The sequence below is a fragment of the Platichthys flesus genome, chromosome 20, assembly GCF_949316205.1.
Source record: "Platichthys flesus chromosome 20, fPlaFle2.1, whole genome shotgun sequence".
Lineage (NCBI taxonomy): Eukaryota > Metazoa > Chordata > Actinopteri > Pleuronectiformes > Pleuronectidae > Platichthys > Platichthys flesus.
The window spans coordinates 1,504,261-1,523,045 of NC_084964.1; the positions used below are offsets into that span (position 1 = coordinate 1,504,261).

General features: G+C 37.5%; 6 non-coding genes across 6 annotated transcripts; all 6 read left to right on the plus strand.

Moving 5' to 3' along the window:
* The first annotated feature begins 157 nt into the window (after positions 1-157).
* trnak-cuu (transfer RNA lysine (anticodon CUU)) lies at positions 158-231 on the plus strand. Its single transcript has one exon. It is a non-coding gene; the product is annotated as a tRNA-Lys (tRNA).
* Positions 232-2,267: 2,036 nt separating this feature from the next.
* On the plus strand, positions 2,268-2,341 carry trnak-uuu (transfer RNA lysine (anticodon UUU)). Its single transcript has one exon. It is a non-coding gene; the product is annotated as a tRNA-Lys (tRNA).
* A 454-nt stretch (positions 2,342-2,795) lies between these two features.
* On the plus strand, positions 2,796-2,869 carry trnak-cuu (transfer RNA lysine (anticodon CUU)). Its single transcript has one exon. It is a non-coding gene; the product is annotated as a tRNA-Lys (tRNA).
* Positions 2,870-4,378: 1,509 nt separating this feature from the next.
* Positions 4,379-4,452, plus strand: trnak-cuu (transfer RNA lysine (anticodon CUU)). The gene has a single exon. It is a non-coding gene; the product is annotated as a tRNA-Lys (tRNA).
* Positions 4,453-8,588: 4,136 nt separating this feature from the next.
* On the plus strand, positions 8,589-8,662 carry trnak-uuu (transfer RNA lysine (anticodon UUU)). Its single transcript has one exon. It is a non-coding gene; the product is annotated as a tRNA-Lys (tRNA).
* A 454-nt stretch (positions 8,663-9,116) lies between these two features.
* On the plus strand, positions 9,117-9,190 carry trnak-cuu (transfer RNA lysine (anticodon CUU)). The gene has a single exon. It is a non-coding gene; the product is annotated as a tRNA-Lys (tRNA).
* The last annotated feature ends 9,595 nt before the right edge of the window (positions 9,191-18,785 follow it).

Consider the following 18,785-nt stretch of genomic DNA (forward strand, 5'->3'; position numbering starts at 1 on the left):
GGAACTTGTGATCAAAAATATTAAATGTAAAACTTATTCTGTAATCTCATCATTATCTCAGACCTAGGTTGTTTTCATACAAGAAGGTTTTACTTCTCATGAAACATATTTCTTGCATTCTAACATTTCTATTGTGATGGGAAGTAATAAGGAAGAAGCCCGGCTAGCTCAGTTCGGTAGAGCATGAGACTCTTAATCTCAGGGTCGTGGGTTCGAGCCCCACGTTGGGCTAAGGAGCTTTTGAGATTCGGAATTGAGCACCAGCATGCAGATCAAAGTCTTAGCTTAAAACACTCCTTATTAAAGGAAACTTCAGGGCAAATACATTCCATAGAGTTCACACACACCAAGCAAACATCAACGGCTGATCAGAATATTATATATATATTAAACCCATTAATTTGTCTAGATTATATAGCTAAACTAGAATGGAAAACTGTAAGAGATTGAATCCCTAACCAATGACAAGCGTGTGTTTGATCTTCTTGCGAAAGAATTGGACAACATGGTTCAGGCGGTTTTTGTTCACGGAACTTGTGCTCAAAAATATTAAATGTAAAACTTATTCTGTAATCTCATCATTATCTCAGACCTAGGTTGTTTTCATACAAGAAGGTTTTACTTCTCATGAAACATATTTCTTGCATTGTAACATTTCTATTGTGATGGGAAGTTATAAGGAAGAAGCCCGGCTAGCTCAGTTGGTAGAGCATGAGATTCTTAATCTAAGGGTCGTGGGTTCGAGCCCCACGTTGGGCTGTGGAGATTGTAAGGTTAGGAATTGAGCACCAGCATGCAGATCAAAGTCTTAGCTTAAAAGACTCCTTATTAAAGAATACTTCAGAGAAAATACATTCCATAGTGTTCACACACACCAAGCAAACATCAACGTCTGATCAGAAAATTATATATATATTGAACCCATCAATTTGTCTAGATTATCTAGTTTAACTAGAATGGAAAACTGCAAGAGATTGAATTCCTAACCAATGACAAGCGTCGGTTTGATCTTCTTGCGAAATAATTGGACAACATGGTTCATGGTGTTTTTGTTCACGGAACTTGTGCTGAAAACATTAAAGGTAAAATGTATTCTGTAAACTGATCATTATCTCAGACCTAGGTTGTTTTCATACAAGAGGGTTTTACTTCTCATGAAACATATTTCTTGCATTGTAACATTTCTATTGTGATGGGAAGTTATTTGGAAGAAGCGCCAGCTCAGTTCGGTAGAGCATGACACTTTTAATCTCAGGGTCGTGGGTTCGAGCCCCACGTTGGGCTAAGGAGCTTTTAAGGTTAGGAATTCTGCACCAGCATGCAGATCAAAGTCTTATCTTAAAAGACTCCTTATTAAAGGATACTTCAGAGCAAATACATTCCATAGAGTTCACACACACCAAGCAAACATCAACGTCTGATCAGAAAATTATATATATACTGAACCCATCAATTTGTCTAGATTATCTAGCTTAACTAGAATGGATAACTGCAAGAGATTGAATCCCTAACCAATGACAAGCGTTGGTTTGGTCTTCTTGCGAAAGAAATGGACAACATGGTTCAGGGTGTTTTTGTTCACGGAACTTGTGCTGAAAACATTAAAGGTAAAACTTTTTCTGTAATCTGATCATTATCTCAGACCTAGGTTGTTTTCATTCAAGAGGGTTTTACTTCTCATGAAACATATTTCTTGCATTCTAACATTTCTATTGTGATGGAAAGGTATGAGGAAGAAGCCCAGCTAGCTCAGTTGGGTAGAGCATGAGACTCTTGATCTCAGTGTCGTGGGTTCGAGCCCCACGTTGGGGTATGGATCTTTTGAGATTCGGAATTGAGCACCAGCATGCAGATCAAAGTCTTAGCTTAAAAGACTCCTTATTAAAGGATACTTCAGAGCAAATACATTCCATAGAGTTCACACACACCAAGCAAACATCAACGTCTGATCAGAAAATTATATATATATTGAACCCATCAATTTGTCTAGATTATCTAGCCTAACTAGAATGGAAAACTGCAAGAGATTGAATCCCTAACCAATGACAAGCGTTGGTTTGATCTTCTTGCGAAATAATTGGACAACATGGTTCAGGTTGTTTTTGTTCACGGAACTTGTGCTCAAAAACATTAAAGGTAAAATGTATTCTGTAATCTGATCATTATCTCAGACCTAGGTTGTTTTCATACAAGACGGTTTTACTTCTCATGAAACATATTTCTTGCATTCTAACATTTCTATTGTGATTGGAAGTTATAAGGAAGAAGCCCGGCTAGCTCAGTTCAGTAGAGCGTGACACTTTTAATCTCAGGGTCGTGGGTTCGAGCCCCACGTTGGGCTAAGGAGCTTTTGAGATTCGGAATTGAGCACCAGCATGCAGATCAAAGTCTTAGCTTAAAACACTCCTTATTAAAGGATACTTCAGAGCAAATACATTCCATAGAGTTCACACACACCAAGCAAACATCAACGGCTGATCAGAATATTATATATATATTAAACCCATCAATTTGTCTAGATTATATAGCTAAACTAGAATGGAAAACTTTAAGAGATTGAATCCCTAACCAATGACAAGCGTGTGTTTGATCTTCTTGCGAAAGAATTGGACAACATGGTTCAGGCGGTTTTTGTTCACGGAACTTGTGCTGAAAACATTAAAGAAAAAACTTATTCTGTAATCTCATCATTATCTCAGACCTAGGTTGTTTTCATACAAGAGGGTTTTACTTCTCATGAAACATATTTCTTGCATTCTAACATTTCTATTGTGATGGAAAGTTATGGGGAAGAAGCCCGGCTAGCTCAGTTGGGTAGAGCATGAGACTCTTGATCTCAGGGTCGTGGGTTCGAGCCCCACGTTGGGCTATGGAGATTTTAAGGTTAGGAATTGAGCACCAGCATGCAGATCAGAGTCTTATCTTAAAAGACTCCTTATTAAAGGATACTTCAGAGCAAACACATTCCATAGAGTTCACACACACCAAGCAAACATCAACGTCTGATCAGAAAATTATATATATATTGAACCCATCAATTTGTCTAGATTATCTAGCTTAACTAGAATGGAAAACTGCAAGAGATTGAATCCCTAACCAATGACAAGCGTGTGTTTGATCTTCTTGCGAAAGAATTGGACAACATGGTTCAGGCGGTTTTTGTTTACGTAACTTGTGCTCAAAAATATTAAAGGTAAAACTTATTTGGTAATCTCATCATTATCTCAGACCTAGGTTGTTTTCATACAAGAAGGTTTTACTTCTCATGAAACATATTTCTTGCATTCTAACATTTCTATTGTGATGGGAAGTTATTTGGAAGAAGCTCCAGCTCAGTTCGGTAGAACAAGACACTTTTAATCTCAGGGTCGTGGGTTCGAGCCCCACGTTGGGCTACGGAGATTTTAAGGTTAGGAATTGAGCACCAGCATGCAGATGAAAGTCTTAGCTTAAAAGACTCCTTATTAAAGGATACTTCAGAGCAAATACATTCCATAGAGTTCACACACACCAAGCAAACATCAACGTCTGATCAGAAAATTATATATATATTGAACCCATCAATTTGTCTAGATTATCTAGCTTAACTAGAATGGAAAACTGCAAGAGATTGAATCCCTAACCAATGACAAGCGTGTGTTTGATCTTCTTGCGAAAGAATTGGACAACATGGTTCAGGCGGTTTTTGTTGACGGAACTTGTGCTGAAAACATTAAAGGTAAAACTTATTCTGTAATCTGATCATTATCTCAGACCTAGGTTGTTTTCATACAAGAGGGTTTTACTTCTCATGAAACATATTTCTTGCATTCTAACATTTCTATTGTGATGGGAAGTTATAAGAAGGAAGCCCGGCTAGCTCAGTTCGGTAGAGCATGAGACTCTTGATCTCAGGGTCATGGGTTCGAGCCCCACGTTGGGCTATGGAGATTTTAAGGTTAGGAATTGAGCACCAGCATGCAGATGAAAGTCTTAGCTTAAAAGACTCCTTATTAAAGGATACTTCAGAGCAAATACATTCCATAGAGTTCACACACACCAAGCAAAAATCAACGTCTGATCAGAAAATTATATATATATTGAACCCATCAATTTGTCTAGATTATCTAGCCTAACTAGAATGGAAAACTGCAAGAGATTGAATCCCTAACCAATGACAAGCGTTGGTTTGATCTTCTTGCGAAATAATTGGACAACATGGTTCAGGTTGTTTTTGTTCACGGAACTTGTGCTCAAAAACATTAAAGGTAAAATGTATTCTGTAATCTGATCATTATCTCAGACCTAGGTGGTTTTCATACAAGAAGGTTTTACTTCTCATGAAACATATTTCTTGCATTCTAACATTTCTATTGTGATTGGAAGTTATAAGGAAGAAGCCCGGCTAGCTCAGTTCGGTAGAGCATGAGACTCTTAATCTCAGGGTCGTGGGTTCGAGCCCCACGTTGGGCTATGGAGATAATGTTAGGAATTCAGCACCAGCATGCAGATCAAAGTCTTTTCTTAAAAGACTCCTTATTAAAGGATACTTCAGATCAAATACATTCCATGGAGTTCACACACACCAAGCAAACATCAACGTCTGATCAGAAAATTATATATATATATTGAACCCATCAATTTGTCTAGATTATCTAGCTTAACTAGAATGGAAAACAGCAAGAGATTGAATCCCTAACCAATGACAAGCGTGTGTTTGATCTTCTTGCGAAAGAATTGGACAACATGGTTCAGGCGGTTTTTGTTTACGTAACTTGTGCTCAAAAATATTAAAGGTAAAACTTATTCGGTAATCTCATCATTATCTCAGACCTAGGTTGTTTTCATACAAGAGGGTTTTACTTCCCCTGAAACATATTTCTTGCATTCTAACATTTCTATTATGATGGGAAGTTATTTGGAAGAAGCGCCAGCTCAGTTCGATAGAGCATGACACTCTTAATCTCAGGGTCGTGGGTTCGAGCCCCACGTTGAGCTATGGAGATTTTAAGGTTAGGAATTGAGCACTAGCATGCAGATGAAAGTCTTAGCTTAAAAGACTCCTTATTAAAGGATACTTCAGAGCAAATACATTCCATAGAGTTCACACACACCAAGCAAACATCAACGTCTGATCAGAAAATTATATATATATTGAACCCATCAATTTGTCTAGATTATCTAGCTTAACTAGAATGGAAAACTGCAAGAGATTGAATCCCTAACCAATGACAAGCGTGTGTTTGATCTTCTTGCGAAAGAATTGGACAACATGGTTCAGGCGGTTTTTGTTCACAGAACTTGTGCTCAAAAATATTAAATGTAAAACTTATTCTGTAATCTCATCATTATCTCAGACCTAGGTTGTTTTCATACAAGAAGGTTTTACTTCTCATGAAACATATTTCTTGCATTCTAACATTTCTATTGTGATGGGAAGTTATTTGGAAGAAGCTCCAGCTCAGTTCGGTAGAACAAGACACTTTTAATCTCAGGGTCGTGGGTTCGAGCCCCACGTTGGGCTACGGAGATTTTAAGGTTAGGAATTGAGCACCAGCATGCAGATGAAAGTCTTAGCTTAAAAGACTCCTTATTAAAGGATACTTCAGAGCAAATACATTCCATAGAGTTCACACACACCAAGCAAACATCAACGTCTGATCAGAAAATTATATATATATTGAACCCATCAATTTGTCTAGATTATCTAGCTTAACTTGAATGGAAAACAGCAAGAGATTGAATCCCTAACCAATGACAAGCGTGTGTTTGATCTTCTTGCGAAAGAATTGGACAACATGGTTCAGGCGGTTTTTGTTTACGTAACTTGTGCTCAAAAATATTAAAGGTAAAACTTATTCGGTAATCTCATCATTATCTCAGACCTAGGTTGTTTTCATACAAGAGGGTTTTACTTCTCATGAAACATATTTCTTGCATTCTAACATTTCTATTATGATGGGAAGTTATTTGGAAAAAGCGCCAGCTCAGTTCGATAGAGCATGACACTCTTAATCTCAGGGTCGTGGGTTCGAGCCCCACGTTGAGCTATGGAGATTTTAAGGTTAGGAATTGAGCACCAGCATGCAGATGAAAGTCTTAGCTTAAAAGACTCCTTATTAAAGGATACTTCAGAGCAAATACATTCCATAGAGTTCACACACACCAAGAAAACATCAACGTCTGATCAGATAATTATATATATATTGAACCCATCAATTTGTCTAGATTATCTAGCCTAACTAGAATGGAAAACTGCAAGAGATTGAATCCCTAACCAATGACAAGCATGTGTTTGATCTTCTTGCGAAAGAATTGGACAACATGGTTCAGGCGGTTTTTGTTGACGGAACTTGTGCTGAAAACATTAAAGGTAAAACTTATTCTGTAATCTGATCATTATCTCAGACCTAGGTTGTTTTCATACAAGACGGTTTTACTTCTCATGAAACATATTTCTTGCATTCTAACATTTCTATTATGATGGGAAGTTATTTGGAAAAAGCGCCAGCTCAGTTCGATAGAGCATGACACTCTTAATCTCAGGGTCGTGGGTTCGAGCCCCACGTTGAGCTATGGAGATTTTAAGGTTAGGAATTGAGCACCAGCATGCAGATGAAAGTCTTAGCCTAAAAGACTCCTTATTAAAGGAAACTTCAGAGCAAATACATTCCATAGAGTTCACACACACCAAGCAAACATCAACGGCTGATCAGAATATTATATATATATTAAACCCATCAATTTGTCTAGATTATATAGCTAAACTAGAATGGAAAACTGTAAGAGATTGAATCCCTAACCAATGATAAGCGTGTGTTTGATCTTCTTGCGAAAGAATTGGACAACATGGTTCAGGCGGTTTTTGTTCACGGAACTTGTGCTCAAAAATATTAAATGTAAAACTTATTCTGTAATCTCATCATTATCTCAGACCTAGGTTGTTTTCATACAAGAAGATTTTACTTCTCATGAAACATATTTCTTGCATTCTAACATTTCTATTGTGATGGGAAGTTATTTGGAAGAAGAGCCAGCTCAGTTCGGTAGAGCATGACACTCTTAATCTCAGGGTCGTGGGTTCGAGCCCCACGTTGAGCTATGGAGATTTTAAGGTTAGGAATTGAGCACCAGCATGCAGATGAAAGTCTTAGCTTAAAAGACTCCTTATTAAAGGATACTTCAGAGCAAATACATTCCATAGAGTTCACACACACCAAGCAAACATCAACGTCTGATCAGAAAATTATATATATATTGAACCCATCAATTTGTCTAGATTATCTAGTTTAACTAGAATGGAAAACTGCAAGAGATTGAATCCCTAACCAATGACAAGCGTCGGTTTGATCTTCTTGCGAAATAATTGGACAACATGGTTCATGGTGTTTTTGTTCACGGAACTTGTGCTGAAAACATTAAAGGTAAAATGTATTCTGTAAACTGATCATTATCTCAGACCTAGGTTGTTTTCATACAAGAGGGTTTTACTTCTCATGAAACATATTTCTTGCATTGTAACATTTCTATTGTGATGGGAAGTTATTTGGAAGAAGCGCCAGCTCAGTTCGGTAGAGCATGACACTTTTAATCTCAGGGTCGTGGGTTCGAGCCCCACGTTGGGCTAAGGAGCTTTTAAGGTTAGGAATTCTGCACCAGCATGCAGATCAAAGTCTTATCTTAAAAGACTCCTTATTAAAGGATACTTCAGAGCAAATACATTCCATAGAGTTCACACACACCAAGCAAACATCAACGTCTGATCAGAAAATTATATATATACTGAACCCATCAATTTGTCTAGATTATCTAGCTTAACTAGAATGGATAACTGCAAGAGATTGAATCCCTAACCAATGACAAGCGTTGGTTTGGTCTTCTTGCGAAAGAAATGGACAACATGGTTCAGGGTGTTTTTGTTCACGGAACTTGTGCTGAAAACATTAAAGGTAAAACTTATTCTGTAATCTGATCATTATCTCAGACCTAGGTTGTTTTCATTCAAGAGGGTTTTACTTCTCATGAAACATATTTCTTGCATTCTAACATTTCTATTGTGATGGAAAGGTATGAGGAAGAAGCCCAGCTAGCTCAGTTGGGTAGAGCATGAGACTCTTGATCTCAGTGTCGTGGGTTCGAGCCCCACGTTGGGGTATGGATCTTTTGAGATTCGGAATTGAGCACCAGCATGCAGATCAAAGTCTTAGCTTAAAAGACTCCTTATTAAAGGATACTTCAGAGCAAATACATTCCATAGAGTTCACACACACCAAGCAAACATCAACGTCTGATCAGAAAATTATATATATATTGAACCCATCAATTTGTCTAGATTATCTAGCCTAACTAGAATGGAAAACTGCAAGAGATTGAATCCCTAACCAATGACAAGCGTTGGTTTGATCTTCTTGCGAAATAATTGGACAACATGGTTCAGGTTGTTTTTGTTCACGGAACTTGTGCTCAAAAACATTAAAGGTAAAATGTATTCTGTAATCTGATCATTATCTCAGACCTAGGTTGTTTTCATACAAGACGGTTTTACTTCTCATGAAACATATTTCTTGCATTCTAACATTTCTATTGTGATTGGAAGTTATAAGGAAGAAGCCCGGCTAGCTCAGTTCAGTAGAGCGTGACACTTTTAATCTCAGGGTCGTGGGTTCGAGCCCCACGTTGGGCTAAGGAGCTTTTGAGATTCGGAATTGAGCACCAGCATGCAGATCAAAGTCTTAGCTTAAAACACTCCTTATTAAAGGATACTTCAGAGCAAATACATTCCATAGAGTTCACACACACCAAGCAAACATCAACAGCTGATCAGAATATTATATATATATTAAACCCATCAATTTGTCTAGATTATATAGCTAAACTAGAATGGAAAACTTTAAGAGATTGAATCCCTAACCAATGACAAGCGTGTGTTTGATCTTCTTGCGAAAGAATTGGACAACATGGTTCAGGCGGTTTTTGTTCACGGAACTTGTGCTGAAAACATTAAAGAAAAAACTTATTCTGTAATCTCATCATTATCTCAGACCTAGGTTGTTTTCATACAAGAGGGTTTTACTTCTCATGAAACATATTTCTTGCATTCTAACATTTCTATTGTGATGGAAAGTTATGGGGAAGAAGCCCGGCTAGCTCAGTTGGGTAGAGCATGAGACTCTTGATCTCAGGGTCGTGGGTTCGAGCCCCACGTTGGGCTATGGAGATTTTAAGGTTAGGAATTGAGCACCAGCATGCAGATCAGAGTCTTATCTTAAAAGACTCCTTATTAAAGGATACTTCAGAGCAAATACATTCCATAGAGTTCACACACACCAAGCAAACATCAACGTCTGATCAGAAAATTATATATATATTGAACCCATCAATTTGTCTAGATTATCTAGCTTAACTAGAATGGAAAACTGCAAGAGATTGAATCCCTAACCAATGACAAGCGTGTGTTTGATCTTCTTGCGAAAGAATTGGACAACATGGTTCAGGCGGTTTTTGTTTACGTAACTTGTGCTCAAAAATATTAAAGGTAAAACTTATTTGGTAATCTCATCATTATCTCAGACCTAGGTTGTTTTCATACAAGAAGGTTTTACTTCTCATGAAACATATTTCTTGCATTCTAACATTTCTATTGTGATGGGAAGTTATTTGGAAGAAGCTCCAGCTCAGTTCGGTAGAACAAGACACTTTTAATCTCAGGGTCGTGGGTTCGAGCCCCACGTTGGGCTACGGAGATTTTAAGGTTAGGAATTGAGCACCAGCATGCAGATGAAAGTCTTAGCTTAAAAGACTCCTTATTAAAGGATACTTCAGAGCAAATACATTCCATAGAGTTCACACACACCAAGCAAACATCAACGTCTGATCAGAAAATTATATATATATTGAACCCATCAATTTGTCTAGATTATCTAGCTTAACTAGAATGGAAAACTGCAAGAGATTGAATCCCTAACCAATGACAAGCGTGTGTTTGATCTTCTTGCGAAAGAATTGGACAACATGGTTCAGGCGGTTTTTGTTGACGGAACTTGTGCTGAAAACATTAAAGGTAAAACTTATTCTGTAATCTGATCATTATCTCAGACCTAGGTTGTTTTCATACAAGAGGGTTTTACTTCTCATGAAACATATTTCTTGCATTCTAACATTTCTATTGTGATGGGAAGTTATAAGAAGGAAGCCCGGCTAGCTCAGTTCGGTAGAGCATGAGACTCTTGATCTCAGGGTCATGGGTTCGAGCCCCACGTTGGGCTATGGAGATTTTAAGGTTAGGAATTGAGCACCAGCATGCAGATGAAAGTCTTAGCTTAAAAGACTCCTTATTAAAGGATACTTCAGAGCAAATACATTCCATAGAGTTCACACACACCAAGCAAAAATCAACGTCTGATCAGAAAATTATATATATATTGAACCCATCAATTTGTCTAGATTATCTAGCCTAACTAGAATGGAAAACTGCAAGAGATTGAATCCCTAACCAATGACAAGCGTTGGTTTGATCTTCTTGCGAAATAATTGGACAACATGGTTCAGGTTGTTTTTGTTCACGGAACTTGTGCTCAAAAACATTAAAGGTAAAATGTATTCTGTAATCTGATCATTATCTCAGACCTAGGTGGTTTTCATACAAGAAGGTTTTACTTCTCATGAAACATATTTCTTGCATTCTAACATTTCTATTGTGATTGGAAGTTATAAGGAAGAAGCCCGGCTAGCTCAGTTCGGTAGAGCATGAGACTCTTAATCGCAGGGTCGTGGGTTCGAGCCCCACGTTGGGCTATGGAGATAATGTTAGGAATTCAGCACCAGCATGCAGATCAAAGTCTTTTCTTAAAAGACTCCTTATTAAAGGATACTTCAGATCAAATACATTCCATGGAGTTCACACACACCAAGCAAACATCAACGTCTGATCAGAAAATTATATATATATATTGAACCCATCAATTTGTCTAGATTATCTAGCTTAACTAGAATGGAAAACAGCAAGAGATTGAATCCCTAACCAATGACAAGCGTGTGTTTGATCTTCTTGCGAAAGAATTGGACAACATGGTTCAGGCGGTTTTTGTTTACGTAACTTGTGCTCAAAAATATTAAAGGTAAAACTTATTCGGTAATCTCATCATTATCTCAGACCTAGGTTGTTTTCATACAAGAGGGTTTTACTTCCCCTGAAACATATTTCTTGCATTCTAACATTTCTATTATGATGGGAAGTTATTTGGAAGAAGCGCCAGCTCAGTTCGATAGAGCATGACACTCTTAATCTCAGGGTCGTGGGTTCGAGCCCCACGTTGAGCTATGGAGATTTTAAGGTTAGGAATTGAGCACCAGCATGCAGATGAAAGTCTTAGCTTAAAAGACTCCTTATTAAAGGATACTTCAGAGCAAATACATTCCATAGAGTTCACACACACCAAGCAAACATCAACGTCTGAAAAGAAAATTATATATATATTGAACCCATCAATTTGTCTAGATTATCTAGCTTAACTAGAATGGAAAACTGCAAGAGATTGAATCCCTAACCAATGACAAGCGTGTGTTTGATCTTCTTGCGAAAGAATTGGACAACATGGTTCAGGCGGTTTTTGTTCACAGAACTTGTGCTCAAAAATATTAAATGTAAAACTTATTCTGTAATCTCATCATTATCTCAGACCTAGGTTGTTTTCATACAAGAAGGTTTTACTTCTCATGAAACATATTTCTTGCATTCTAACATTTCTATTGTGATGGGAAGTTATTTGGAAGAAGCTCCAGCTCAGTTCGGTAGAACAAGACACTTTTAATCTCAGGGTCGTGGGTTCGAGCCCCACGTTGGGCTACGGAGATTTTAAGGTTAGGAATTGAGCACCAGCATGCAGATGAAAGTCTTAGCTTAAAAGACTCCTTATTAAAGGATACTTCAGAGCAAATACATTCCATAGAGTTCACACACACCAAGCAAACATCAACGTCTGATCAGAAAATGATATATATATTGAACCCATCAATTTGTCTAGATTATCTAGTTTAACTAGAATGGAAAACTGCAAGAGATTGAATCCCTAACCAATGACAAGCGTGTGTTTGATCTTCTTGCGAAAGAATTGGACAACATGGTTCAGGCGGTTTTTGTTCACAGAACTTGTGCTCAAAAATATTAAATGTAAAACTTATTCTGTAATCTCATCATTATCTCAGACCTAGGTTGTTTTCATAAAAGAAGGTTTTACTTCTCATGAAACATATTTCTTGCATTCTAACATTTCTATTGTGATGGGAAGTTATTTGGAAGAAGCTCCAGCTCAGTTCGGTAGAACAAGACACTTTTAATCTCAGGGTCGTGGGTTCGAGCCCCACGTTGGGCTACGGAGATTTTAAGGTTAGGAATTGAGCACCAGCATGCAGATCAGAGTCTTATCTTAAAAGACTCCTTATTAAAGGATACTTCAGAGCAAATACATTCCATAGAGTTCACACACACCAAGCAAACATCAACGTCTGATCAGAAAATTATATATATATTGAACCCATCAATTTGTCTAGATTATCTAGCTTAACTAGAATGGAAAACTGCAAGAGATTGAATCCCTAACCAATGACAAGCGTGTGTTTGATCTTCTTGCGAAAGAATTGGACAACATGGTTCAGGCGGTTTTTGTTTACGTAACTTGTGCTCAAAAATATTAAAGGTAAAACTTATTTGGTAATCTCATCATTATCTCAGACCTAGGTTGTTTTCATACAAGAAGGTTTTACTTCTCATGAAACATATTTCTTGCATTCTAACATTTCTATTGTGATGGGAAGTTATTTGGAAGAAGCTCCAGCTCAGTTCGGTAGAACAAGACACTTTTAATCTCAGGGTCGTGGGTTCGAGCCCCACGTTGGGCTACGGAGATTTTAAGGTTAGGAATTGAGCACCAGCATGCAGATGAAAGTCTTAGCTTAAAAGACTCCTTATTAAAGGATACTTCAGAGCAAATACATTCCATAGAGTTCACACACACCAAGCAAACATCAACGTCTGATCAGAAAATTATATATATATTGAACCCATCAATTTGTCTAGATTATCTAGCTTAACTAGAATGGAAAACTGCAAGAGATTGAATCCCTAACCAATGACAAGCGTGTGTTTGATCTTCTTGCGAAAGAATTGGACAACATGGTTCAGGCGGTTTTTGTTGACGGAACTTGTGCTGAAAACATTAAAGGTAAAACTTATTCTGTAATCTGATCATTATCTCAGACCTAGGTTGTTTTCATACAAGAGGGTTTTACTTCTCATGAAACATATTTCTTGCATTCTAACATTTCTATTGTGATGGGAAGTTATAAGAAGGAAGCCCGGCTAGCTCAGTTCGGTAGAGCATGAGACTCTTGATCTCAGGGTCATGGGTTCGAGCCCCACGTTGGGCTATGGAGATTTTAAGGTTAGGAATTGAGCACCAGCATGCAGATGAAAGTCTTAGCTTAAAAGACTCCTTATTAAAGGATACTTCAGAGCAAATACATTCCATAGAGTTCACACACACCAAGCAAAAATCAACGTCTGATCAGAAAATTATATATATATTGAACCCATCAATTTGTCTAGATTATCTAGCCTAACTAGAATGGAAAACTGCAAGAGATTGAATCCCTAACCAATGACAAGCGTTGGTTTGATCTTCTTGCGAAATAATTGGACAACATGGTTCAGGTTGTTTTTGTTCACGGAACTTGTGCTCAAAAACATTAAAGGTAAAATGTATTCTGTAATCTGATCATTATCTCAGACCTAGGTGGTTTTCATACAAGAAGGTTTTACTTCTCATGAAACATATTTCTTGCATTCTAACATTTCTATTGTGATTGGAAGTTATAAGGAAGAAGCCCGGCTAGCTCAGTTCGGTAGAGCATGAGACTCTTAATCGCAGGGTCGTGGGTTCGAGCCCCACGTTGGGCTATGGAGATAATGTTAGGAATTCAGCACCAGCATGCAGATCAAAGTCTTTTCTTAAAAGACTCCTTATTAAAGGATACTTCAGATCAAATACATTCCATGGAGTTCACACACACCAAGCAAACATCAACGTCTGATCAGAAAATTATATATATATATTGAACCCATCAATTTGTCTAGATTATCTAGCTTAACTAGAATGGAAAACAGCAAGAGATTGAATCCCTAACCAATGACAAGCGTGTGTTTGATCTTCTTGCGAAAGAATTGGACAACATGGTTCAGGCGGTTTTTGTTTACGTAACTTGTGCTCAAAAATATTAAAGGTAAAACTTATTCGGTAATCTCATCATTATCTCAGACCTAGGTTGTTTTCATACAAGAGGGTTTTACTTCCCCTGAAACATATTTCTTGCATTCTAACATTTCTATTATGATGGGAAGTTATTTGGAAGAAGCGCCAGCTCAGTTCGATAGAGCATGACACTCTTAATCTCAGGGTCGTGGGTTCGAGCCCCACGTTGAGCTATGGAGATTTTAAGGTTAGGAATTGAGCACCAGCATGCAGATGAAAGTCTTAGCTTAAAAGACTCCTTATTAAAGGATACTTCAGAGCAAATACATTCCATAGAGTTCACACACACCAAGCAAACATCAACGTCTGAAAAGAAAATTATATATATATTGAACCCATCAATTTGTCTAGATTATCTAGCTTAACTAGAATGGAAAACTGCAAGAGATTGAATCCCTAACCAATGACAAGCGTGTGTTTGATCTTCTTGCGAAAGAATTGGACAACATGGTTCAGGCGGTTTTTGTTCACAGAACTTGTGCTCAAAAATATTAAATGTAAAACTTATTCTGTAATCTCATCATTATCTCAGACCTAGGTTGTTTTCATACAAGAAGGTTTTACTTCTCATGAAACATATTTCTTGCATTCTAACATTTCTATTGTGATGGGAAGTTATTTGGAAGAAGCTCCAGCTCAGTTCGGTAGAACAAGACACTTTTAATCTCAGGGTCGTGGGTTCGAGCCCCACGTTGGGCTACGGAGATTTTAAGGTTAGGAATTGAGCACCAGCATGCAGATGAAAGTCTTAGCTTAAAAGACTCCTTATTAAAGGATACTTCAGAGCAAATACATTCCATAGAGTTCACACACACCAAGCAAACATCAACGTCTGATCAGAAAATTATATATATATTGAACCCATCAATTTGTCTAGATTATCTAGCTTAACTTGAATGGAAAACAGCAAGAGATTGAATCCCTAACCAATGACAAGCGTGTGTTTGATCTTCTTGCGAAAGAATTGGACAACATGGTTCAGGCGGTTTTTGTTTACGTAACTTGTGCTCAAAAATATTAAAGGTAAAACTTATTCGGTAATCACATCATTATCTCAGACCTAGGTTGTTTTCATACAAGAGGGTTTTACTTCTCATGAAACATATTTCTTGCATTCTAACATTTCTATTATGATGGGAAGTTATTTGGAAAAAGCGCCAGCTCAGTTCGATAGAGCATGACACTCTTAATCTCAGGGTCGTGGGTTCGAGCCCCACGTTGAGCTATGGAGATTTTAAGGTTAGGAATTGAGCACCAGCATGCAGATGAAAGTCTTAGCTTAAAAGACTCCTTATTAAAGGATACTTCAGAGCAAATACATTCCATAGAGTTCACACACACCAAGAAAACATCAACGTCTGATCAGATAATTATATATATATTGAACCCATCAATTTGTCTAGATTATCTAGCCTAACTAGAATGGAAAACTGCAAGAGATTGAATCCCTAACCAATGACAAGCATGTGTTTGATCTTCTTGCGAAAGAATTGGACAACATGGTTCAGGCGGTTTTTGTTGACGGAACTTGTGCTGAAAACATTAAAGGTAAAACTTATTCTGTAATCTGATCATTATCTCAGACCTAGGTTGTTTTCATACAAGACGGTTTTACTTCTCATGAAACATATTTCTTGCATTCTAACATTTCTATTGTGATTGGAAGTTATAAGGAAGAAGCCCGGCTAGCTCAGTTCGGTAGAGCATGAGACTCTTAATCGCAGGGTTGTGGGTTCGAGCCCCTTGTTGGGCTATGGAGATAATGTTAGGAATTCAGCACCAGCATGCAGATCAAAGTCTTTTCTTAAAAGACTCCTTATTAAAGGATACTTCAGATCAAATACATTCCATAGAGTTCACACACACCAAGCAAACATCAACGTCTGATCAGAAAATTATATATATATTGAACCCATCAATTTGTCTAGATTATCTAGCTTAACTAGAATGGAAAACAGCAAGAGATTGAATCCCTAACCAATGACAAGCGTGTGTTTGATCTTCTTGCGAAAGAATTGGACAACATGGTTCAGGCGGTTTTTGTTTACGTAACTTGTGCTCAAAAATATTAAAGGTAAAACTTATTCGGTAATCTCATCATTATCTCAGACCTAGGTTGTTTTCATACAAGAGGGTTTTACTTCTCATGAAACATATTTCTTGCATTCTACGATTTCTATTATGATGAGTAGTTATTTGGAAGAAGCGCCAGCTCAGTTCGATAGAGCATGACACTCTTAATCTCAGGGTCGTGGGATCGAGCCCCACGTTGGGCTATGGAGATTTTAAGGTTAGGAATTGAGCACCAGCATGCAGATGAAAGTCTTAGCTTAAAAGACTCCTTATTAAAGGTTACTTCAGAGCAAATACATTCCATAGAGTTCACACACACCAAGCAAACATCAACGTCTGATCAGAAATTTATATATATATTGAACCCATCAATTTGTCTAGATTATCTAGCTTAACTAGAATGGAAAACTGCAAGAGATTGAATCCCTTACAAATGACAAGCGTGTGTTTGATCTTGCGAAAGAATTGGACAACATGGTTCAGGCGGTTTTTGTTTACGTAACTTCTGCTCAAAAATATTAAAGGTAAAACTTATTCGGTAATCTCATCATTATCTCAGACCTAGGTTGTTTTCATACAAGAGGGTTTTACTTCTCATGAAACATATTTCTTGCATTCTAACATTTCTATTATGATGGGAAGTTATTTGGAAGAAGCGCCAGCTCAGTTCCATAGAGCATGACACTCTTAATCTCAGGGTCGTGGGTTCGAGCCCCACGTTGAGCTATGGAGATTTTAAGGTTAGGAATTGAGCACCAGCATGCAGATGAAAGTCTTAGCTTAAAAGACTCCTTATTAAAGGATACTTCAGAGCAAATACATTCCATAGAGTTCACACACACCAAGCAAACATCAACGTCTGATCAGAAAATTATATATATATTGAACCCATCAATTTGTCTAGATTATCTAGTTTAACTAGAATGGAAAACTGCAAGAGATTGAATCCCTAACCAATGACAAGCGTCGGTTTGATCTTCTTGCGAAATAATTGGACAACATGGTTCATGGTGTTTTTGTTCACGGAACTTGTGCTGAAAACATTAAAGGTAAAACTTATTTTGTAATCTAATCATTATCTCAGACCTAGGTTGTTTTCATACAAGAGGGTTTTACTTCTCATGAAACATATTTCTTGCATTCTAACATTTCTATGGTGATGGGAAGTTATAAGGAAGAAGCCCGGCTAGCTCAGTTCGGTAGAGCATGAGATTCTTAATCTAAGGGTCGTGGGTTCGAGCCCCACGTTGGGCTACGGAGATTTTAAGGTTAGGAATTGAGCACCAGCATGCAGATGAAAGTCTTAGCTTAAAAGACTCCTTATTAAAGGATACTTCAGAGCAAATACATTCCATAGAGTTCACACACACCAAGCAAACATCAACGTCTGATCAGAAAATTATATATATATTGAACCCATCAATTTGTCTAGATTATCTAACTTAACTAGAATGGAAAACAGCAAGAGATTGAATCCCTAACCAATGACAAGCGTGTGTTTGATCTTCTTGCGAAAGAATTGGACAACATGGTTCAGGCGGTTTTTGTTTATGTAACTTGTGCTCAAAAATATTAAAGGTAAAACTTATTCGGTAATCTCATCATTATCTCAGACCTAGGTTGTTTTCATACAAGAGGGTTTTACTTCTCATGAAACATATTTCTTGCATTCTAACATTTCTATTATGATGGGAAGTTATTTGGAAGACGCGCCAGCTCAGTTCGATAGAGCATGACACTCTTAATCTCAGGGTCGTGGGTTCGAGCCCCACGTTGAGCTATGGAGATTTTAAGGTTAGGAATTGAGCACCAGCATGCAGATGAAAGTCTTAGCTTAAAAGACTCCTTATTAAAGGATACTTCAGAGCAAATACATTCCATAGAGTTCACAAACACCAAGCAAACATCAACGTCTGATCAGAAAATTATATATATATTGAACCCATCAATTTGTCTAGATTATCTAGCTTAACTAGAATGGAAAACTGCAAGAGATTGAATCCCTAACCAATGACAAGCGTGTGTTTGATCTTCTTGCGAAAGAATTGGACAACATGGTTCAGGCGGTTTTTGTTCACGGAACTTGTGCTCAAAAATATTAAATGTAAAACTTATTCTGTAATCTCATCATTATCTCAGACCTAGGTTGTTTTCATACAAGAAGGTTTTACTTCTCATGAAACATATTTCTTGCATTCTAACATTTCTATTGTGATGGGAAGTTATTTGGAAGAAGCTCCAGCTCAGTTCGGTAGAGCAAGACACTTTTAATCTCAGGGTCGTGGGTTCGAGCCCCACGTTGGGCTATGGAGATTTTAAGGTTTCGAATTCTGCACCAGCATGCAGATCAAAGTCTTATCTTAAAAGACTCCTTATTAAAGGATACTTCAGAGCAAAAACATTCCATAGAGTTCACACACACCAAGC